Below are 24,947 nucleotides of genomic sequence, written 5' to 3'. Positions count from 1 at the left end.
TGGAGTGCTGAGAGAGGTGGAGATGGAGGATACTCCGACTCCATATAGGATTCATATTGAGAGGTGATTGATCGTAGTCCGGTGCACCTGATTCATATTGAGAGGTGATTGATCGTAGTCCGGTGCACCTGCAGCCAGCCTGCATATCAGCCTCTCTCCAGGGTGTGACAGCTCACTGGAGTGTATCCAAACATTCCCACACACGGGTCATTTAGTCGACTATTATATTACAATACACCAAGCACAGTGTCCCCAAACATTTAACAGTTTCCTTTGTGAATGAGAAGGTCGTGATGTCCACTACATCCATTACTTACAGCCTATATTCTCAGTTGACTCGGTCCCCCAGGGGTCTACTCCCACCAGGGCTATTCCCTTATCCCCCCCTGCATTCTGAAAGTCTTCGCCTAAAAAATGGCCGATCTGCATGCTCACAACATGTTGTGACTCGATGTGTTGTGAGCTTGTAGATCTACTATTTTGACCTAACATTCACTCCAGAATAAGGCCGCTAGGGTTCATATATGGTTACCAGCACCTCTGATAAAAGAAAAAATAATTCAAGAGTATGATTATGGCTGAGCTCAAACAATAAAAGATAGAGCCTGGGGTAACAGTGGACTCAGGAGGTAAAGTCGCCGCTTGGGAAATGCCAGGCTCTCGGTTCGAGGCTCTCGGTTCGATTCCCAGCCCCCCTTGGCTTAGTGACGAAGGGTTATATCTTGCGCCACCCCTTACCCCTTAACCCTAAACTTATTTACCATTTTTTACTATTTAAAAAAAACCTTTTAATAGCCGAGTTCAAATAGCTGATCTACAAGCTCACAACGTGACGATGTAGATCAGCTAGTTGAACTGTTTTAAAATGTTTTTCAAAATAGTAAAAAATGGCAAATAAGTTTAGGGATAAGGGGTAAGGCGTGGCACAAGATAGGGCCTGAAGTGTCCTTGAGGAAGACATTGAACCCCTAACTGTTCCCGTTAGGTTGGTGCCTTACATGGCGTTCCCCGCCGTTGGTGTGTGGCTGAGCCTGTAACATACAGTAATGCACATTGCAGATTACTTTGGATCAAGGTGATATAGCCTAATGCACCATTTACCATTCAGAGACTGATTGAATTAGCAGAACTATTAAGAGCTGTCAAATTATAATTACCTTTCTAATTTTAGTCCATGAGCTACAATAAAGTAAACGTACAGTATTGATGAAAACATTTAGGATATTGGATATTTCTGTTCGATTAAAGTTATGGATTTATGAATTCCCTGACCTTGTTAAGTTGTCCTTAACAAGCCTGAACTGAACCGTTGAACTCTCTCAGAAAGTTCTAACAGAATGACAAACCTAGTTACAAACACATTAAAGCATGGGCCAATCTAAGCATAATACTTTATAATACTGTATTATGCTTTTAGGAGGTATGATAATGCCTGACTGTTCATCTGTAAATTATGTTATCATCGTAGATGACAGTTAGATGTTTAAATTTACCAGTTGACCAGTTTGTGAAAACAACTCTAACAACCCATCATTTCGGGTTCATTTCACACAGAAGGGACGTACAACTTATAATTTAGGCGTTTAGCAGATGCTCTTACCCAGACCGACTTACAAGTGTGAGATTGGAATAAGCCGATTAAGCATGAACTCTAGTCAATAAACCAAGTAAATAGTCACATAAGTAGAGTTGCAGAGAGAACAATGTAGTGCCACAAAGAAAGGATGCCAGGTAAACAATAAATCTAAACAACAATAATATGCTATCCAAAATAACATTCTTAACAGTTTGTGGTCGAACAAAAGAGCCCTGGAAGCAGTTTTAGGTGTTGATTTTAAAACCATGTATCTTGCAGATCTGGAAGGACTTCAATTTGCAAAGCAATCATCGGTTCAGAAACAGTTGTTTCTGAACTGTTGTTTCGGTTCAGAAACTGTTGTTTCTGAGCTGTCCACAACCCTCCTCTGAGACACAGACCAGATAGATAGAAACGGCACTATATCTTCAATTGAGCATAATGAAGACGGGTGAAGTAGTATTTTAATATATTGCTCAATTAAGGACAGAGGGAAAGACCAAGTTTTGCCTTGGTCCTATTTTTGTAATGAGCCACATCAAAGATACCAGAAGGGAAACCAAGGCAAAAAACTATTGATGGCCACTAAAGTGGAATAATAGTTTTGAAAGGTATGCACATTAACTTTGCAGATATATAACCTCACAACACATAGTGGCAACGCACGGTCGAGACAGATGGCCGTCGGTCTGCAAACACCGACAGAGCTTTGTCACTCTATGTAAAGTGTTTTGAGGAACTTGTTGTGATTGGACACTTTAATAAAATAAAATTAAATAGTAGATCTGCTTTTTTCTAAAGAGTTTTATAGTAACATTTGAATATCAGACTTCTACTTGTATCAGAGTATTTCTAGAGTGTGTAATTGATATTTTTACTTAGGTAAAATAATAATAATAATCTTCTTCCATCTGTTCCATCTACTGTTCTTCTGTTTCATCACTAGGTCATGATCTCCAGAAGCTATAGATCTGCCATAACAACAGACCACAGTTAAATGCACTCGCCTGTATTTAGGAGCTGCTGAGTAGTTGAAAGACCTTTGGGGAAACCCCAAAGCAGGTTTCTTTTTACTGTCTGATTGTTTGACTTTGGAAAAATTAAGAAGGCAGGCTGTGGAGCAGGACACATAGTACTCATGGACATACTGTAATGCTAGTTTAGTCCATAGGCCAAAGAAATATCTTCACATTTTGATGAACTCTACCAAATCGCCACAACATAATATTTCATACATTATTATTAATATTTCATATTTATTTCAAGCAAACACTTTTTGCCACTTAAAACCATATTTTCTGGTTTTATAGTAGACAATTTTGGGAAATATTTTGTATATTTTAAAACATATGCCATACTATACTGTATTGGGCTTCTATTTTGTGCAGACCATCTGCCTGTCATCCAACAAGGCATAAGGCACCATTGGTGGCCTTTATTGATACAATAGGGTGGAGACTCCAAACCCCAACTAGTAGATAAAAACAACAACATGCAACAAAAACAAATCACAGCATGAACTCTGTAGTGCACATGAAGCCATGGACTCTCTTTTCCCTCTCGGGCTGTTTGCTTTGCAATAAAAGTGTCTACTTTGATTTCCCACTTAGCACAGTTAATCATCTTGCCAAAGTCTAGCCTGTCATGGTATGTGCTAACAGGGTGGGATTTTCAAGGAGAGGCTATGGGTTCCGGGTGAGCAACTATTTTCAGGAGAAAAGCATCTGCCCGAATGTTTACTTCGCCGTACGACCTAATTGCACTATCCGTGAATCAGTTATTTTTGGCGAGTGACAGCATTGTATGACATAGCATTAATTAGCCACGACTCACGAGGCATGGCACTTTGTCACAGTGAGAACGTTTTGTAATCAAAACATCTGCCAAAGCATCCTTGAGCTGCCTATGATTATGGAACACAAGGAACATTAGGTGTGTGGTTTGGGTGTATACATACCTATAGGCAGACATGGTGCTGCATAATATAACTATGATTGACTGTGACTACTCCGTGAACGTCATTCTGAAAACATAGATATTTTAAACATATTCTGGGGTGAATATTTCACAGAAATAGCAGACGTGCAGGCTCACAACATGTCTCAATGTGATGCATTGTGAGCTTGTAGATTAGTTATTTTGGGCAATTTGGAATAGAGGGGGAAAGGGAGCTAGGGGACTTTGTATATGCTATGGCCCATAGCACTTACCCCACCCCCTTAGATAGCATTTCTGTAGACTTAGATAGCATTTGATACAGACTTATAGCATGTTATGTAGACAGCACTATAATTGCATTGTATGTAGTCATAGTACAGATGTATAGCATAGTAGTATAGATGTATAGTTTACATGTATAGTTTCATTATATAGATATTCCACTGTTACTTTCTTAGCTTACGCATGTTTCATGATAAATGTTTTATGTGATGTATTCCCATGCTTTTTTGTTCTTGCTTAATGTAAATCGCTCTGGATTAAAAGCGTCTGCTAAATGCCTAAATTGTAATTGTAAATTGTATAACAACGAACACTTTAAGACCTGAGGCTGATTCTACAAATGCCTTCTAAATCGTAGTTCTCACACTTTCAAGATTGTTGTAAAAAAATATCAAATGTGCCGTGCTGCAAGCTTGTATATCTGCTATTTTTAATAGCCAACGCAAAAATCTAAAATGACACAGATGGTTTCCCGGTTTGAATGGGTTAGGTATAGAGGGTTACATTTGTTACGCCATATTTTACTGGTAACAGTAAATGGATCCCACTGGTAGGAGACCAGTGATTCAGTGAAGCAGGGGAGGACAGGAGCAGTAGTGAAATAGATCTCGGACGTATTATTTGTGAATGGCGCGTCATGGGCCTTGCACATCATGTTCCTGCTGCAGGCAGGCTCCAACAGCATCCTGTCCAAGCAGATACACACACTCCAAGCTCAGCACATCCGACATCCTGAACATGAACACTGACAACACACCTGCAGGCCTCCAGCAACTTGTGTGGTCGCAGCTTTTTGCATCGGTGAATGGCGCTCTATGTCTGAGTAAGATACTCACAGCTATATGCGGGACGATAGGAAACAGTGGACTTATTATGAGCTCATTTAGTTGGCAAATAACTGACGAAAGTTATTTATTGTGATATTCCTTCACTTGTGATGAGTTTGCTTGTTTGGAGTTTAGCTCGATAGATTTCTTCCATTGTTGTGTCCATGCTCTGTTCACTTTCAACGTTTTCAAAGCTATGAAATTGGTCTTCAATAAAACCAATAAACACTGAAGGTCAAATGATCAAATGCAATATGCACTTAGGGATCACGTCGTATTCCTTAAAACAAATGTGCGGTGCATCTGCTTGTCATACTTATACAAACGGTACAACAACTACTTGTGCAACAATCCAACAGCTGCAAACACTGAAAATGTAGCTTCAGAAAAGAACAGAACAGGAGTATAAATCACGCATCCTCGGCAACCATCCAGGATGATGTGAGAAGCCTCTACATATCAACCATCCAGGATGATGTGAGAAGCCTCTACATATCAACCATCCAGGATGATGTGAGAAGCCTCTACATATCAACCATCCAGGATGATGTGAGAAGCCTCTACATATCAACCATCCAGGATGATGTGAGAAGCCTCTACATATCGGAGAGGGAGGTTCCTGACAAGCTCTGCAGCCCAGCATTTTACAGTATATCCAACCTTTTCTGGATCAGGGCCCACTTGAAACGGACCACCCATCTAAACACTAACTCAGCTGCCATATGGTCCAATGGGTGGGTTGTGTCAATTGATTGTGTTCCAGTCTAGAACAATGCAACTGACATGCTAAGTTCCTATTCATCGGTATGACAAAGGAATAAGCAACTACACTTAAGAAACAATCCCCCAAAAACAACGCAACCCGCAACTATCAATATTTACAAGCGATTTTACAGAAAAACAAGCCCAGAGTAGCTTATAATAAGCTGATATGGCAACACTGTACAGGGCTTAATTGGATGCAAGGTACAGTAGGTGACTACGTTCATGCGTGAAATCACACAAGAATTCCAATCAAATCCGTTTGTTTCAGGTCACAGGCCATGGAGCTTTTATTTAGTTTTTGTAAAAGTAAAAGAAAAAACACATTAATATTCCCTCATTATTCATTATTATCCCAAGTGTAACAAAGGTAGTTTGACTGCTGTAAACTTTGTTATTTTATGTCAGAACGTCAGAACATTATTGTGATGTACAGGCTAGCTCTTTGGGCCCTGTCCAGAGCCTGGGCAGATGGTTTTGTACTGGTAAAATAATCGTAGAATACTCATTAAGAAAGTAATCAATGTTTGCAACCCTGTGGTGTTCACTTTAGCACACTGTACAAATGTACAGTATTACACCAATAAATAACTAGAATACAGCTCTTGTTCATTTTGCTAAGCAAATAAACAGAGATAGTCTGTTGCAATCTAGCATAACCTAGTCTACACAAGATACAACAAAACCCTCTCAGCCGTCTTAACTCAGTCACAGCTTGTTCTATGAAATCCAAAATTCATTGAGGAGAATACTAAAAGGTTTTCCCCAGCATCAAGTGCAGCATGGACTGATAAAAGTGTTCTCACTTCTTGCACAATTCATATCAGAGGTGTATGTTGGCTCTGATCCAGTCAAGCCTGCATGGTCGTACAATGGTGTCGTGTGCCGAAAACAGCAGATCCACAAGCTCTCAATGCATTGTGTCGCAACGCATTGTGAGTTTGTAGATCTGCTGTTTTCAGCATGTGACACCTTCGTACAGTGGAGTATAACTTATGGAGAAAGGAATTTTGTCTCTCTTCAACCAGCATAAAGTTTATGCAGGCTGCATACCTGCATTACATAGTTAAGCCTACTTGAGACATCAACTACTGTGATGACAAGGCTTATTAATTTATACTGACGTGTTGTATCACATTTGTATCCTGTTGTCTATCGCTGTACCTACTGTATATACACCAATCACAGCTCAGCTCATGCCGCTACATGCATAGTGCATACAGAAAATCACTATCAATCACTAAGCTATGCCTATGCTCATAAAGCTATGGCATTCTCAGCTCATGTTGTTGTCAACGCAGTGCACGCAACTCAGACAGTCGACAGTGATGTCGCCGTCTTAACACCAATCAGAACCGCACTAAAGGAAGGACACTAGAGTATACAGTATGCTATCCAATTAGCCTTTCCATACAGTGGAACCTTGCATAATATCTGACATGCACTGAGTCAGCAGGTAAGGGTTTGGGGACAGGACACACAGTAATGACTTTGGATGTGTCATTACTGTATTTACGGGACAGCATCTCAAACTGTAACTATAATAATCACTGTAAAACAAGATCAGTGCAAATTCTCACAATTTCCAGTCTTTGATCAGAAGAAGCGAGGAAGCTCTTTCATCAGCCATTTTTAGTTTCTCCCATTACTCTCCTGCCTCTTGGGAATAAAAGCAGATAAAAAGTGCTGCCTCTGGATGGCAGATAGAAAGCAATAAATAGGAACAGAGGAAGAGAATGGAAATAAATGGTGTCAAAATTCATCAAAATTAGACAAAAGAATAAACAGCAGCTCACACGCTTACCCTCCCTTAATTAAATCATTTCAGAGATGTGCTAAATATACAGCATACAAACCGTCAGCTGTCAGGCCTGTCTGGAGCAGGCAGAGCAGGGAACCTGTCAAGTCTGGATTGATAATGAGATGCAGCCGTTATGCTCCATTCACCTTCAATAACTGAAAGCATCATGTCAAGAAGATGAAGATATGTAGTTTCAAGCTTATTTCTTACATCGCTTTCCATCCCTGAGGCGGTAAATAGAAGCTCTGAGTTGCTGACTGATCACGAAAAGCACCTGAAATAAACTGATATAAGGGCAAGGATGTGCCTAAAGATGTCTGGGAGGTACAGTAGCATAATTAACGTCTGTTTGTGATGAGTCTCTGCCGGCAAAGCATACTTGATGGTAACTGTTATTCGCCATCAAGGCACACACTCGCTCATGAGGACTAAGCACTGTTCTAGATTCTAGAAAACGTTTTCTTAAAAGAACTTAAGAATTTCAACATGAGTGAAACCTTTCAAAAAAGCACCCTGCCCAAGCATTGCGAAAATTGCGACTGCAGCTCGCATTTACTATGAAAGCGTGCATTTCCCGTCAGTCCGTCCATCACCCCACGCCTCCAAATATGGTCATGACATCACGCGACATCATCAGGGATCATCAATATTAAGCCCATATATGGGAATGCCCATATACAGTATGGAGATCCCTGATGTCATCAATATTGGCCAGAAACTCTACATCTGACCTCAAACCTCATACCCTTAGATCTTCATATAGATATGGAGATATGTTCTGACATTCCATATGTTGATCCCTCCCCACTCGTTCTTCCTCTTCGATGTCTCCCTTTTGACTGATCACTGTCCATTCAAACTCTAGATGGGCTCGCCCCAAAGTTATTAGTGCAGCCGCAACTGGCAGCTGGCGAAAACTAGTTAAATAAAGGTTAAATAAAAAATATAAAACATTAAGTTGTTAATTACTTCTCTTGTTTGGAATGTACACTATAGTTAGTTACAGTAGGCCTTCTAGGCAACCAATATGCAATATATGTGCTATGATGCAAATGTGCATGAATTCTCTGTGTGAATTCACAATGTATGTGTGAATAGAGGCACTACAAATACGCTTAGCATGTAGTTACATTATGATACATTCTAACAACTGCGTTCAGCTCCTTGATTTGCAAGATATCATTATAGTGTTGGCACCCCCACCTGCCATCAGCAAGTATGAAAATGTTGATTGGTTAGTAGTAAAATAAGTGCACGGTTGTTGATTGTACTGTGGATGTCTTGTTTTAAAGCCCACCCGTTTGCCATCAGGGACACTGCTGCATACCAGCATTTGAACATTTATTTCCTTGCTCACAAACAACCACACCACTAGAAGACATGACTTAAGACCTTGACCATCTCAGCATATGTACAGTACACCACAGATGTCACCAAAGCCAAATCAAACAAATCCCCTTTTAAGGTCTTCATTGAACTTGAGTGACTGAAATTAACATGGCTGTGCATGCAGTTTATACAGACCTTGCACAATTGACAAGGAAGGGATTTCTGGACATCGGCCAAAAATATTTACCTCTCTGCCAACTGCAAAAAGACACCAAGTATAATAAAGACAAAAAGCTCAATTCAAGCTGTTGCACTGGCTGATATTATTGTAATGACTGGAGAAGCATGTACTTGTCATTTGTTAAGAGGATCTGTTGTACTGGCTGATATGATTGTAATGACTGGAGAAGGATGTACTGTCATTTGTTAAGAGGATCTAGTGACATCTGATATGGAAGCGATCTTATTACAGTGTGTTATGGCAGACTAAACAGCCGTCATCTTGCTCCAGCTCTATTTTAAACAAACAGCACCCACAAAGAAGAGGAATATATAATGTAAGATATGTATGTTATATATGTTATATGTTATAATATATGTACTGTATATGGGTATATATATATATTTAGTTTAGTTTTGTACATCTTTGTATATCTAAAATAAATGTGAAGCATACCATTTGGAGTATGAGTTCACAAGGTAATGTCTGTCTGCAGTTAGATTACAGTACTCCACCCCCCTCCACGCACATGCACGCACGCACGCACGCACGCACGCACGCACGCACGCACGCACGCACGCACACACACAGCAAGGGCCATGGGGTCAGGTGTTTTGGTTCAGACTATCCCCATCGCTCCCCCATTCCTGGCTGGATGACGCAGGCATGTTCAGTGTTCCTTTAATCCAAGCTTGAGATCAGCTCTTCTGTCACACAGAGCTAGGATCAGAGTTAGTATATATCTGCACGCCTAGGGTCAGGTGAGTTTGCTTGGTCGTTTAACCCCAGGGTTCAACTTTCCTCATGTCCAAGTAGTAGAAGGGCTGAAATGAGGTTTCCTCCACGTTAGGGAGAGCCACAGCGTTTAGCCATCAGGCCCTCGCCACTGACTTTGATTAATCCTTTGTGGCCCAAGAACTGAAAGGAAAAGCTGGGGGTGCAAGAGGGACCATCTGGAATCCTTCATAAACATGTCTGTCTTTCCACGCTCTCCAAAGGGTTCTAGGAAAATCGTAAAAATGAAAAGAGAGGTCCCTATTGCACAGGTTTTTTTCTTCTTGAGGCACCTCATCTGTGCATATGGAGCAACCAAAAGAACATGCACGTAGTGGACCATGGCACTGCACTGAGCAACCTACAACCTCATGCAAGACAGCTAAAAAAAAAGAGTTATACTGTAGAATACATCTTTGAGACTAATAATAATAATTGCAGTAATTTACTGCAGCTTGGCTTAATTCTTTTTCACTTCAGCTGGGACATCGTCTCAATACGCAAGACAGATTCTGTGCAGGAAAAACCAAGGGAGCTATTCAAAACACAATAAATAGATGTATCGGTTACATCTGGTCTTTGTTACCGCTTCATGTTTCCAATTTTTAAAAGCCTAGTTATCAGGACAAATGGGATAAATGATATGGCTTATTCAAGAAAATGGCACATGGCATGAAAACAGGCAACATCCATTTTGTACAGAAATCCATTTGGACATCCAAAACAGCATGAGCAAAAGGCGACATTTACTTGAAAGACTAAAGAATGAAAATCCGAACATAGATGTTATGGCCAAAAAGCCCCTCTCTCCCCTCCATTCCTTTCCCCCTTCACAGGGAATTTCTAACGTCTCCCGTTACAAATGGGGCATAGATCTTTTATCACTCTACAAGGGGTGAATTTATTTCACGCATTCTTACTTCATTTGTGTAGATTCCATTACCTTAGCATCCCTTTTTCTACATGGCATTCTGAAAATTCTTCAGACATCAGTGTGCCAGTGTGTGCACAGGTACCTTGTACTAAGGGGATACTAACAGAAACGGCAAAGCACAAAAAAGCTCCAATTTGGAGAGGCAGTTTTGGTATGCTAGCTCCAGGACACTGTGGTTCAAATTGCAGTGATAACATGAGCCATTGCTCACTGGGTGCATGTCTGATGTGGTGAGGGATAAGTATGCAGGGATGGGGATGATGCATGCGTGACCACATAACATCTGTCATGTTTGTAGGTTTCAGCTGTTTATCGGAGATCTTACTTTGTTGCTCCTTTTCAGTGCACAAAGTGATGCTCAAGAAGATTCATTTGAAAACTGCATAAAGCTATAACAGAGCAAAGTTGGTGTCACAGGAAAATGCCAGACACAGACAGCGAGCTAACTTGGTACTGTATATGCAAACAAGCAACATAATATGAAAATCAACTTTTTGTTAACATTTTTGTTTTACCCTGGTTGTAATTATTGGGGCATTTAATGGCTTTATGATGATAGTGGAGAGAGAGACAGGAAAGGCAAGAGGGTGAGAGAGGGGACATGGAGCAACCTAGCTCTGGTGCGGACCAGCCCGGACCAGCTGAGGGAACGACTATACTAGTAGCCTTAATTATTTTGTATGCACTCTTACCAGGGGTGCCCTGTTAAATGTACATTTTACTTATGTTATTCAACATTTATTATGACATGACTTATGGATAATTACATGAGTTGGAATATTTACATAGCCTGGCTACTTGTCTTCTCTGTTCTCTGTCTTTCTTGACAAGCCATGTCATAATTACTATAAATTGCTTCACTTTTTCGCCAGAATGTCACAATTATCACGTCACATTTGTCATGAATTATTCCCCTCTCTTCTGCAGCTGCCATGCATCAATCAAATAGTTTCAGTTGCATTTCTGTATATAAAGAACATCTCAAGATCTTTTTTTAGGGAAACCCGTCTGTACACATCAAATACAAAGTCATAAATCAGAGACCGGAATGACAATGTGGATAGTTTTGGCATGAAACCCCTGTTCTTTGGGGTTGTCTTAACCCCTTATCGCAACATTAGACTTTAGCTTTTGCCAAGATCAATAGTCCTTAGATAAAAGATAAATACAATATTGCCTGGTGGTTTGACTGATGGACATGAGCGGAAAGAATACAGAAATAAAGCTTGATTGTTTTTCAAATAAGAGAGCTCAACATCTAAAGCCAAAGGAGAGGGATTTTGAAGATAACATCACAAATACATGCTAATCTACTATATAAAATTCAAGTTGTGGAGGTACGATAACGGGGCATAAGTGCCACATTATCAGCCCAAGTATGGACATGACCACAGCCAGCGCAAATAAGGAGGATATACTCGTGGGTAAGATTACCCACATGCACACATACGGAAATTGCCCACCATGAGCCCAAATAGTAATTGTTAGGAAGTTACCAACGGTTTTATGCCCACATATGGAGATCCCCAATATTAGCGCAAAGAGAGAGGAGAGGGAGAGACGGAGAAAAGAGAGACCCTAACTATTTCACCCACGCAATAACCCAGCCAATACGGAGTACCAGAATATATGCACGTGCTGCTGGTCAATGTATCACTTATCAGTGCGTTCAGCACAACATTCAACATTCTTGCATAACATAAGATATATATATAGCTTTGAAATCCATACCAGATTGTCAAAGGTTCAGACCATGAAATATTAGCGGTCCATATCGTTAAGGTCCCTGCACACTGCTGCGTTTTTCTGACTTTTCCGAAAAACGCGTCCCGATAATACGACATTACTAACCCTACCCCTAACCGCACACGGAAGCCACGGGTGAGTCTTAACCGGCCACGTATGTCGGACTAACGGTCTTTGGACTAACGTATGCCCTCCAAATCTTAGATGCTGCATGGCCGGGTTTGTTTGGTTCCTGTTTAGTTTTGGTTCATTAACCACTTAAGCCCTATTCAGATCAAAAAAGCTTGTATAGCCTAACTACTATTTTTGAACATTCTTGCATGCATTTCTTTTTTACTACTACACAATTTCTGTGTAGATAATTGGCACTGGGTGAATAAACTGGGTTGCAAAATCGTGTGATAAAAAATATTATAAAAAAAAAATATATACAATTTTTTATTTACTTCCTTGATTTTTAATGACAAGCCCAAAATAGGGATGCTGGCCGGGTTGAAAGCAGGATAAAAAGGTTCATAGATGTGGACACTTGGCTAGGCTATGGGTTCAGCAGCTCATTAGACAAAAATGAACAGCAGCAAACTGGGTCAGTTAAGAAAATTAAGTTTAAACATCCACAAGATAAGAGTTAGAGATGCTCTTTCTCCTTACAGAATACTCAAAGAATGGTGATATATCTTGCAAGTTTTTTGTTTTTGACTGGTGTACTTCAACCAGAAACTGTCAATCTTCACCTTGTTGTTATGGAAACGGTAAAATGGTTTCTGCTCTTGCTTTTATCTGAACTTGACAGTTTAAGAATGATGGAATTCTTGTGCAAGTTTTGCAGTTTTGAACTTGTCTCATGGCATGAACTTGGCTTTAGACACTTTTTGAGAAGGTCATTGTAGAGCACCTATTTCTGATCTACAGGGTGGTTAGATTTGGCTATTGAGGAGATCAAATGAGATGACCAAATCTTAACAGTGCTAGCCCCTCCTATGTCCAGCTTTTAGTGTGTGTGCACATACTTTGTCCTGTAAACACAAACATTAAATTTCCGTAACAGCGGTAAAATAGGAGTATGAATCGGCCCTAAGGTGAGGACGCAAATTGAGATTGGCCGGAATGAGATGATGTATGATGATGTACGATGATAAGAGCGCACCGGTGCAAACACACATACGTATGGCTGGGGGCAGAAAGGTGGAGTGTGAAGAGGAGCAGAAAGATGGGTACAATAGATAGGTCAGTGATTCTCAAAACTTTTAATTTCAAGGACCTCCAGTTTGGTATGCAATAGGCAACGGACCCCCATGACTCAGAGACCCTTACGGGTCCATGTGGTTCCATTTGTACACTCTCAGAGTTACAGAGTGTTAAGCGTCCATTTGGTTGATTAATCATTGAGCTGGGGACCCACTGGAACCCCCTAAGGACCCCTGTGAGTCCCAGGACCTCACTTTGAGAACCGTTGCGGTAGCGAAGATGAAGGGAGATGAAGCGCTTGTTGAGAACAACAACAACAAAACAAAAACCTTTTTAAAGCTGTGATCTATTCTAGGGTAGGTAAAGATGCCAATTACGTCTTCTAGTGCAAGCTGAACACATGGGACTTTCAAAGTAATGTCAAAATGAAATAAAGATCTATCTCCCACCACCTTTTACAATTTTCCTCAGATCTAGACAATCAGTTTGACAATGTGACATCAGTGTAGTTTTATTTATTGCATACCATTTCTTATCCATGATCTCCTTTTGTGGTTATTTGAATCTGTGCTGCAATCACTATTTAAAAACTATAAGCCTGACTTACTGTATATTGTTTGAGACATTCTCTTTCCACCACTAAGAGAGTAACTTTAATAAAATGTTTCTTTTAATGGACTGTCAAGATTACGTTTCATTTGCAACCAGTATACAGTGTACAGTATGTTATTATACCTTTAGGGATATGTGTTGTGAAGACAACAAAATAGTTTAGCCTTTAGTTGAGTCCCCAGCTAAATGATTGATAGTCAATCTTCACCATTAATACAGTATAATTATATGTACCTGTACAAATTAATGAGCATTGGAGAGGAAGCATTGCAAATGTGGGTGAGACAATCTAACAAGGGGAGTCACGATAAATGCAACCACCCATTTTGTGACCAGTAACATGTATTTACGTGACAGTGACAAGTTGACAACTGACAAATAATGGCTGAACAAAAATAAACATTTCAGAGTTAATTACCTTTAAGTGACAGAAATCTACACCGGAGTCATACAAATGTGTGCTGATCCAGTTTAGGCCAGCCAGGTTATTTGCCAAAACAGGGAGGGATCATTAAAAAGGGACTCGGCTGTTAGCAGGAGTTAACTGATTAGTGATTACTATGACTTACAGTACTGTACACGTATGCCTAAAGTATACTCCTAAAGGGCTGCCCCCTGTAGGAGAGTGTTACTGTACATGTATGCCTAAAGTACACTCCTACGGGCTGCCCCCTGTAGGAGAGTGTTACTGTACATGTATGCCTAAAGTACACTCCTACGGGCTGCCCCCTGTAGGAGAGTAACTTACTGTACATGTACATGTATGCCTAAAGTACACTCCTACGGGCTGCCCCCTGTAGGAGTGTGACATTCACACACACATTCACACACCAATGCCGGAGGAAACCATGGAAGGCACCAACCTGCACATCGGGAACAATTAGGGGTTCAGTGTCTAGCTTAACACTTTGACACTAACACCGGGGGAGCCCGGGTTTGAACCTTGCGGTTCCCATCCGGTCACTCTACCCCTGAGCCCCCCTACACCAAACAAGATGTTCAGTCAAAACACAGACCAGTCATACAGAGACAGTCAATTGAAAACTAGGCTCCCTCTGCTAATATTTTAACTATATTATAATGTTAGGTGACAGTATGACCCATCTCTATTCAACTACCTGTCGCTTCTAGCGGCACACTCGTGTGTAATGTATAGTGTTCTCTGCCTGGGTGCAAGGTAGCAGTAACATTGTGGTAGGATTTTCATTGATTGATTGTGTGTGTGTGTGTGTGTGTGTGTGTGTGTGTGTGTGTGTGTGTGTGTGTGTGTGTGTGTGTGTGTGTGTGTGTGTGTGTGTGTGTGTGTGTGTGTGTGTGTGTGGTTTTTTTTTGGGGGGGGGGGGGGGTCTAAACCAAATTCATTATATGAAGGTGGGACCTTCATAAAAGTTATTATTAACTATATTAGTTCATATTAACACTGTTTGACAGCCCCATACGGGCCCAAGAGTTTGAGCTCTCAACACACAGTGTCAGGTCCTGCCAGGGCCCGGCGGGCTTGCAGACCTCTCTATTAGAGAGCTGTGATTTCCTCTGAGTTAGTGAATGTCTATGGGAAAAGTTCCACCACATGAACTTGCACTGTGAGCCACATGGCTATTGGCTACTTACAGAACAGTATCATGTCAAACTTGGGCACCAAACACAGTTAACTGTGGTTTGTGGTGTGGGTCGTATAGACAGAGCAGAAGACAGCGGCCTTTTGCAGTTCACACTCCCCTGGGGATATTTTGCTTGTGCTGATCAAATACTTTTCATGTTGTCATCATCAATCAATAAAGCTATGGTATGCGCTAAACACATTATTATCTGGCATTCATCATTTCCTTTCTTTTGCAAGGAAAGCAAAGGAAAAGATGCTTGTGTAATTTGGACATCTGTTCATAGTATGAACCAGACAGCCAGGGGCACCAGGGTGGGATATCTGTCAAAGAGACCACCGTTGTACTGTAGGACAAATCACAGGTCCCCACCCTCGGCCTCAACAAGCCTTTCCAACTCCTTCAGAAGGCATGTGTCCTATTCAAGACACTGACTGAACTCCTCCCATAACACGTGGGTGACTCACTTTAAATAAAATATCGCAAGGTTTAGGTACAAGATATTATGCAATGTATAAACCACATAAGCAGACACTCCCTGTCATGCTTCCAGGCACGCCCATAGAATGGTTTCATCTACCTAGTATTTTTCAGATTTACAGTTTGTACAGAGTTCAAACTGAGTGTTGGACTGCAAAATGTTCATGTCACATGCACGAAAGGGTTCTCAATTGGAATTCAGTTATTGAGGTAAGAACAGAGCAACGTCTTTACTGATGCACGAACAACGCATTGCGAATGACAGTGCACTTAGTGCAGTGTCACTTCAGGGTTTTGTTACCGAAGAGGGAATTATCCACATTTCATGTGCCTGCAGTGCAAAGTGAAGCTTGAAATGTATTTAGAAATGGTACAAAATGGAGCACGCCATGACCATTATCCTAATTTACCACCCACTCTCCACCACCACCACCGCCACTGTGTCTTCCTTTATTCTCCTGTTACCTTTTTTTCCCTCTCTTTTTCCCCCCCAACTACATAGCTGATATGCCTGGTCTTGCCTGCCTCAATCGTCTCTGCATTGAGGTGAAATCAAAGAACAGCTCAGTGTGATTGCACAACAGCTGCTTATGTACTATGAAGAGGCCAAGTGCACTTTACTCGGGGAGGGCTGGCTGGGTGTTGGTGCGGGTACTGATGAGCATCAGTGTAGTAACGATGTGGGTAGAGTCAGACATGATGTCACCTATGTATACGAAAATAAATAAATATACAAAAAAAGTGCCGCAAAATAATTTTGGACACTATGAGAATGTTCTTTTATTGTAGTAGCCAATATAAAATTACTTTTAATTACTAATTGATTCCGTTACTCAGGAGAACCTTGACAGTACCTGCATTTGACGTTTAGCAGAGCATTTCTTATTCACGTCCCCCACCTAGTTTTTAAAAGAGGCTTTGCTAAGATTGTTCAAGGCTAAGCTCAGAGAGAGTTCGGTTTGCTGGAGGTGTGGTGATGACCCCGGTACACTTATTCATGTATTGTGGGAGTGCCCTAGGGTACAGACTCTATGGTGTGCTATTCATGAGAATATAATGCAAATCACAAACCAGGATATTCCTTATACCTGTACACCTGCTCTGTTTATTCTGGGTGATCCATCTCCATTAAAACATCTCCCTGCACCTCTAGCTGACTGCATTAATGTGGGCAGAACAATCATTGTTAAGGAATGGAAGTCTGAGGATTTGCCTCCAGCACATGTATGGTTCACTCAGCTTGGTATTGTGGCTGCTTTGGAGTTATCTTTTAAGATGAATAATCAGTTCGATAAATATGATTCGAAGTGGAACGTGTTCCTCAGTCATGTTGCAGGTCCTTGATGTGATCCATGGTCAGACAAGGCCCTTTTGATTGTTTACTGTCTTAGTATACATATGATACGGTTGATGATGCTGCGTGTTTGGTCGTGTAAACTAATTTTAACTTTAATTTGATTTATTTATTTATGATTATCCTTGTTTTACATCATGTTTTTGTGATCATACATAATGTCCATGCATACGTATTCTGTTGTTGCTTTGTTTGTTTTTTCTGTTTATTTGTAAAAAATCCAAATAAAGTGCTGATCATAAAAAAGAGGCTTTGCTAACATTTTCTAAATAATAGCACCATCTCTTGACTTATTTAGATATTATTTTACATTGTTGAAACGCTTAGAGTAAAAGTATTTGACTGCCTGCAATGTTGCTGCCAGTAGCAATGTATGCACCTGTGACAACAATGCACCTTGAACCTTGTCCTGAACCCTATAGGGTGCATTCCGTGGTAGTCACTGCAGCTAGTATTTTGTTTGCTGTGGATCATGTCAGAGGGTGGAGGGGTTAGCAACTGAACTAGTGCCTGGTACAGCAGGGGGAGAAAGGCACCAGAAGCCAGGATGAGTAACAGGGAGGCATGTGGAGCAAAGATGTCTGCATTGGGTCTTCAACAGTGGCCAAACAAGCCACACAGTTGGGATGGCACCTCTGCCTGGTGTCACACTCTGGCCTAATACAGCAACACTGGTCTAAAGCTACGAGAGGCAGACTCGTGACCGGAGGATTATTGATTTCAATACGGAGTCTAAGTAGGTTAAGTCTTGACAAGGAATGGAAGAGTGATGGAGAGTGATCCCTCAGGAGCTGCTGTGGAAGGTCCTTGAGACAATTAATGCTAAACTGCTCCTTCGGGGATGCTCAGAATCACAATCAACTATATCACAGGTTTACAGATGTAAAACGTGGTGAAATTCGTGTCTGTTCGAGCTCCATAATTTTTGTTATTTCCATAAAAAAGAAGAAGAATGGGAGGGGGAAGAGAGATCAATCAATAAAAAAACAAATTATCTATATATTTACACAGAGTAGCACCTGAGGCAAGACAAAAAGGTCCGTGGCAAACAGAAGATTCTTGTTGTAGTAGCTTAAGTGTGTATGTAATGTATGAACCTGCATGTACAGTAAGTGTGGAAACAGGGTGTTTCTGACATACAGTGGACACTGTGGAGCATGCCTGGTCAACAGCTGGCTGTGGTTACAGGAGAGACTGAAGATTTACAACCCTGCAGTAGATCCAAAACACATATGCAGCATCACCATATTTGGGTCTTTCAAGCTGACAGCCGGTAGTGAGACAGTAAGAGTAATTGTAAAGGTTTATCCTCTGCTGAACCTTAGCGACAGGCAGCAGGGGTCTGCACATTATATAGAAAACTACTGATTGCTGATTTGCCTGAACAACTGCTGCACTTCCACACACCGATAGAAAATGTTGAGGGAAAAAAATATTTTGGTTGGCTGAGAGAATGTTTGTGTTGCAGTCCTACTGCCTTAAGGGCCTTGCAAACGGGGAGCGATAAAACACGCCTATAGTTCATTTTCAATGAGACCTGCGTTTTTGCTCGGAGAAGTCGCGGTGCGACAACGCAAGCATATTTACGCGAGTGCGGTCCCGTCAATTAGTTTTGCACTACTCACCAGACCTGTATTCTGTTTAGCTTTCTTTTACGCTTGCGTTGTTGCGCCCCTCTTCAACAGACCTGGAGGAGACCTGTGTTGATCCAGGCAACAACGCCTGCCTTCCTCGCTTCACGCTTGCAAGGCCCTTTATAGTTCGGCTGCATCATGTTTATTTATGTGGTATAGTGTTAATTCAGGATGCAGTAGATACAGGTAAAATGGCTTTTCTACAATGGCTACACACTACAGTAAAATCCTCATTGTTATTTTAACTCTTGTTAAAATGGTCGACTGTAAAGGGTCCACTTGGGTCCATTTTAACACTCTGAGTAAGCTCAATTCCTAATGCAGAATAGATGTGGGGTGAACGCATACTGAAAAGGGAAGAGTTATTCAATAGTTAATTCAAGATCAATACAGAGTTAATGTGTGCAGTGAGGACTTACTACTGCATTTGTGTGTTTCCCATGACTCAGCCCTGCACCCCTTGAAAGCAAGCTCACCGTGACTTAACTACCCTCTCCGTAGGCCATAAACACGGGCCACAGAGCATGCTGCTTTCAGCAGGAATTAATGATAGCCCTTCCCATGTTTAAAGGACAAACTCACTGGGAAGGGATCATTGAGCAAAGAAAGGCATCACTGGTGCAACACCGCACGCACGCACGCACTCTCACACACACACACACACACACACACACACACACACACACACACACACACACACACACACACACACACACACACACACACACACACACACACACACACACACACACACACACACACACACACACACACACACACACACACACACACACACACTTCGCCATAGAGGATTCATTCTGCATCAAAGTGTCCATAGATAACACTCCTGATGTTGACCTCCCATTCTCTCCAGAAACCTATAAAACAAAACCTGCACAGGTTGATCACATGAACCCTAGTGTCCCTATATTCTGGGCATGTCATCGCAAGTGAAAATTTGGCAAAAATAGCCAATCTACAAGCTTGTAAATGTATATACTTATACGTTAACAAATGATATTGTTTAAGTGGTTAAATCTGCCACACATGTTTAGCCCATGCTTACAACGTATAGTATATGTTACCATTTTCCCAAAGAACCTTGTTTTGTTTAATTTCATTAAACAAATTGGATCCTGTTCATTTCAATACAATATGGAGAGAGATATTGTGCTTGAGATAGGCAAGCCACTGTAAATAACATTGCACGGTTCTTTTTTTGTTTGAGTTGCTCTAAAGGCTGGATTTTCGGTGGTTAGGTGACCACCGAACTACAACATGACGCCACGAGCCGCGGTGAAGAGCAAACCACCGCTCCAGCCCTTCTCTCTGTTTTTACTCACCACCACTCAATGTTATTTCAGCTCCGGTGGTCAGCTCACCACCGGAGCGGTGGTCACCTAACCACCGAAAATCCAGGCTATGAATAGGCCTTCAGGGTACCTGGTGACTCAGCTATCAGGGTACCTGGAGACTCAGCTATCAGGGTACCTAGAGACTCAGCTATCAGGGTACCTGGTGACTCAGCTATCAGGGTACCTGGAGACTCAGCTATCAGGGTACCTAGAGACTCAGCTATCAGGGTACCTGGTGACTCAGCTATCAGGGTACCTGGAGACTCAGCTATCAGGGTACCTGGAGACTCAGCTATCAGGGTACCTGGAGACTCAGCTATCAGGGTACCTGGAGACTCAGCTATCAGGGTACCTGGAGACTCAGCTATCAGGGTACCTGCATGGCAACCACCTGCATTGTACTTTCAACCTGGCATAGCTATTTTATGTATGTCTATTTTGTGTGTCATTATAGGCAAATATTTTAAGATATTTCCTTTCATTTTCTTTATTTTCAGCGAAAAGGTGAAACTTGTGGATCAGCCATTGTTTCTCTATGAATACAGGTGTGCCTTGAGATTATGACTTGCCCATTGGTGTGCCTTGGGCACAACGTTTGAAAACCACTGTGTTATTGATAACAGGGACCGTTCTAGTCTGTCTTTATCCATCACCTTTCCTGCTCTTTATTATTCAGAAGAGAAGAGAGAAAAGCAGCAATCTTGGGGTGTCATCAGACTTTAAAGTTGTCTGTGGGCACGAGAGGAACATATATTTACCATTCCAATGCTTCATGCTATAGTTTGCCTGCCACAGCTGTCTCTCATCCCTAACCCCCCATTACTCCATCACACTGCCTCCTTTTGTTGTTGATTTTGCAATAGTGGTCATTACGTCATTAAAGGACCATACCAGCATCAATACTGTACATTGCATTGTCTATTCACAACTTTGCTGAGGAAGGTTCCGCCAAAACGCGTCTGTATGCTGCCTGTGCCTATGAAAATAAAGAACGTATTTCCGTTGAGTGCTGGCCTGGCATTTTTCTGTTTCTATTCACAGTTTTGGCCTTAAATCCCAATAGGTTTTATTCTTAGATTAAGCTATATTTCCATTTTCTTCTAAGTCATTCAAATGTTACTGAACTTACCTGCATAATTGAGTCAATGTTGGCTAAACATCATTGCACGGTTATTTTGGTTTGCATCAAAATTGTATCATCATCTTCACCAGGGACTATCTTTGACAAGATGTTTGTGGCCAAGACTACATCCACAATGAATGATGTCCTGGCAGTCCCAAGCTCATTCACCGTCCAGTCACACATCCTAATGGTTCAATCTACTCATTCTGTTCTTTCTGCATCATCTCAGCAAAGCTCATTACTGCAGCTTGTCCCTCCACCACCCTCAGCCACCTCCCCTAGTAGCATTTAGAGCTTCACTACAGTATGTCAGCATATTATCTTATATGGGCTTATATGTTATGTATTTTATAATGTTGTTTAACCCATTAAAACCTGAAATCTTTCAAACACTTTCAAGATAAAAAAAACTTTCAAAAATAGCAGTACAAGCTCACAGCGCAGCATGAAGTGGCACGCTGTGAGCTTGTATATCTGCTATTTTTGAGAAGCACTGTTTCTAAGCGTTTTCACATAAAACATGTATGTGTCACAACATATGTTGTGACACATACTGTATACCTGTACTTTCCCTGTTTTAATGGGTTAAATATTTGTGTATCTTTAAGTTCTGCCATATGACAGGTTCAAATGAATATTATCACGTCCATGTAATAACTGTGCATCATTAGGCTCTGCTTCTCAGAGTCAGTCGGTGTCATGCTTGTGCAGGCTGTTCTGTAGAATCACAGAAGCAGAGCCACACCACCAAATACAATGCAATATAACTGCAATAAAAAAAAGATCGCGACGAAAGTGTCCGACTGAAATTTCTATTGTGTGCTGTGTTGGAGCCACCATGACCACATTATGCTATGATTATGCTATGTTTTGCTGAGTCCACCGGATATAAACTGAATGTGGTTGAAACCCATAAAGCTTGCATGTCCAATCACACTCACAAGATGCCTGCACGACTGCAACCTCAGGGCCCTGGCCCGACCCCGGTGATGGGCCTAATCTTGAAAAAGTAGGCATGACTAATGGCTCGGGGGCTTGATCTACGGAACCTGACAAGTTGTTCTCCCGTGGCTTGTAAATACAAGAGAGCATGGCATGTGTGAGGGCCCACTCCACTCACCGACATGGCCACTGCTGTGCTCGCCCCTGCACCGATCAATGTCATTGATTAGCTTACAGATACTTTGCATTCAGCCAAGGTCGTAGGCAACCTCCTTTAGCATCATTTGAGCCACGTACATCTTATTTGTCAGGGTGAGCGAGTTGTGTTTTTACTACACAGATTAAGCAGAGGGGGGGGGGGGGGGGGGGGGGGAAGGAGCTGAGGGAGGGATGTTTATCTAGTTCAAACTAGTACTTTATGTTTCATTTACATGAGAGAGATATTAGGAGTGCTTTACTGGAGGTCAAAGAGGGGGAGGCTTCAGGAGAGGGAAACAAGAGGGAAAGGAGACAGTGTTTTCTTCCAGGCCAGCTGTATTTGTGTTGGAAAACTGTCTTAACACTCAACATGATAATTAACTAACCCTGTAAACATCATATGTTTAGGGTTTCAAGCCCACACAACCTTGTAAATCTAAACATTAAATTATGTTAAGTGAATTAAGAATGATAATAACATTTAGCCAATGTTTGTATTTCAAATATTTAGTTATTGTTATTGAACGATGAATATACAGTAGTGCTGTACTATGCTACAATGCTGAAGACCGTTTTAGATATCAATGCTAAGCAGTGAATAGTGATACACACTGACCTTTCTACTCTTAATGGATCTCACAGTCTGAACAAATTGTTGTCCAAACAACACATGGATCGACCTTTGCCTGGCTGTCGGAAAATGGATGGGTTTGAAATCAATCTGACTATAACAAGCGACAATAGGAATGTTGTACAGCTTTGTAACAAAAATAATTGTATTATTAGTTATCATTGATTTATTTAAAAACTATAACAGCAACAGCTGCCTGGACCACAGAGTCATCTTCTATTACACAGGGGTTCTACAATTTATGAAAGCACAACAGACTCAACTCAGCTGCCAAACGGCTTGTGTCCATGTAGAGCATTTAGCTGATTTAGAAAGAAATCATAGTCTGGCAGCCAACAGGCTTCTTTTGTTTAAGTGCAAAATTTCGTATATGGTATTTTTTATTGGCTTAAAATATTGTCTATACTACACATTCATGAATCCTCTTGCTGACCGGCTGTCGGTATTGAGCAATTTATTTTATAGGGGTTTATATGTGACCATTCCATTAACATCCTACTGTATATAACGCAAAAATGTCAAACTAGGGGGTTTGAATTTTTCTGAATCCATTCCAAGCATTAATTTTGCACAAAAACGGCCATAGCCGTCATGACAAATGTGATGAAGTCAGCACATGTTGGGCACATTTGGGCAATTGGCTATGGCTGGATTCATGAATGTATAGTATATATGTATATATATATATGTGAGTATTCCAAATCTTACAAATTAGTTCTCAGAGTTAAGAATGACAATACTGACCATCCTTAAACTCATCCACAATGTTAAGAGTCCTTAAATTGGATCCTGGCTTAACACTATCTATACTTCATCGCACAACACTCTTGTGTGCCAGAAATAGCTCTACAAGCTCCCAACGTGGGAGCATCACGATGCTTTGTGGGCTTGTAGACGGGTGCACAGATGGCTGCGTGACTCCATCGTATGTCAGAGAATAAATTAATTAATCTTTTCCATGGAAAAATTTAGCAACTGCATCCTCAAATTTCACATGAATGTTCTTTTTCTTTTCTCCCCCCCCCCCCCCCCCCCTAAAAGTGATAAGACATTGCTATGGCGACGACAACCATGCAGAGTACTTTTTGTACAATTATGTGCTATATTACACCACGCCTGCACCCACAGCACTGTGTCAGCACTGACACAGCACTGACATGTTCTCAGCCAATAGCAGGTGTGTGTGCCTAGCCTTGTTATACCGTATTTCACTCAACTTCTACTGTCAAAATGAAACACTGTCATCCTACAGCACAAGTCATTGCTCAACGATATTACCTTACAAATTTCATCTGTACAGTGTTATCAAGTGTTAATATACCTGTGTAGTCTTGTGAATTGAGCATGTCCTTACAACTGCCAGGGATTACAATCCATGCTGACAACCGAACCAAACTTGAGACGTATGTACGGTACTGCTGAAATACGCAAGAATAAAAGGATAACGTTTGGAGCCGGGAGGCTCTTCCTCGGACGGTCGGACCTTACCAACAATATGGGTATTGGACAATATAATGTACATTCGGACACCAGTACAAAATTGTGTAATCTAATCACTACAGTGCACTCTATACAGTATTGAGTAGGGGGTGATTTGGGGCACAGCCATGCTCCCATACAGTAAGACTGACTCCTCAAGA

The 24,947-nt window shown here is 41.2% G+C and overlaps 1 protein-coding gene across 3 annotated transcripts in view; it reads right to left on the bottom strand.

The window, feature by feature from the left end:
* Window positions 1-24,947, bottom strand: part of nrg2a (neuregulin 2a) — a 132,405-nt gene that overhangs the window by 23,923 nt on the left and 83,535 nt on the right. The gene's annotated exons all lie outside the window — the stretch shown is intronic.

This window comes from Protomyctophum bolini (genome assembly GCF_963924005.1).
Source record: "Protomyctophum bolini genome assembly, chromosome: 13".
In the NCBI taxonomy this organism is placed as follows: Eukaryota; Metazoa; Chordata; class Actinopteri; order Myctophiformes; family Myctophidae; genus Protomyctophum; species Protomyctophum bolini.
This window is presented reverse-complemented; position numbering and strand designations above follow the sequence as displayed.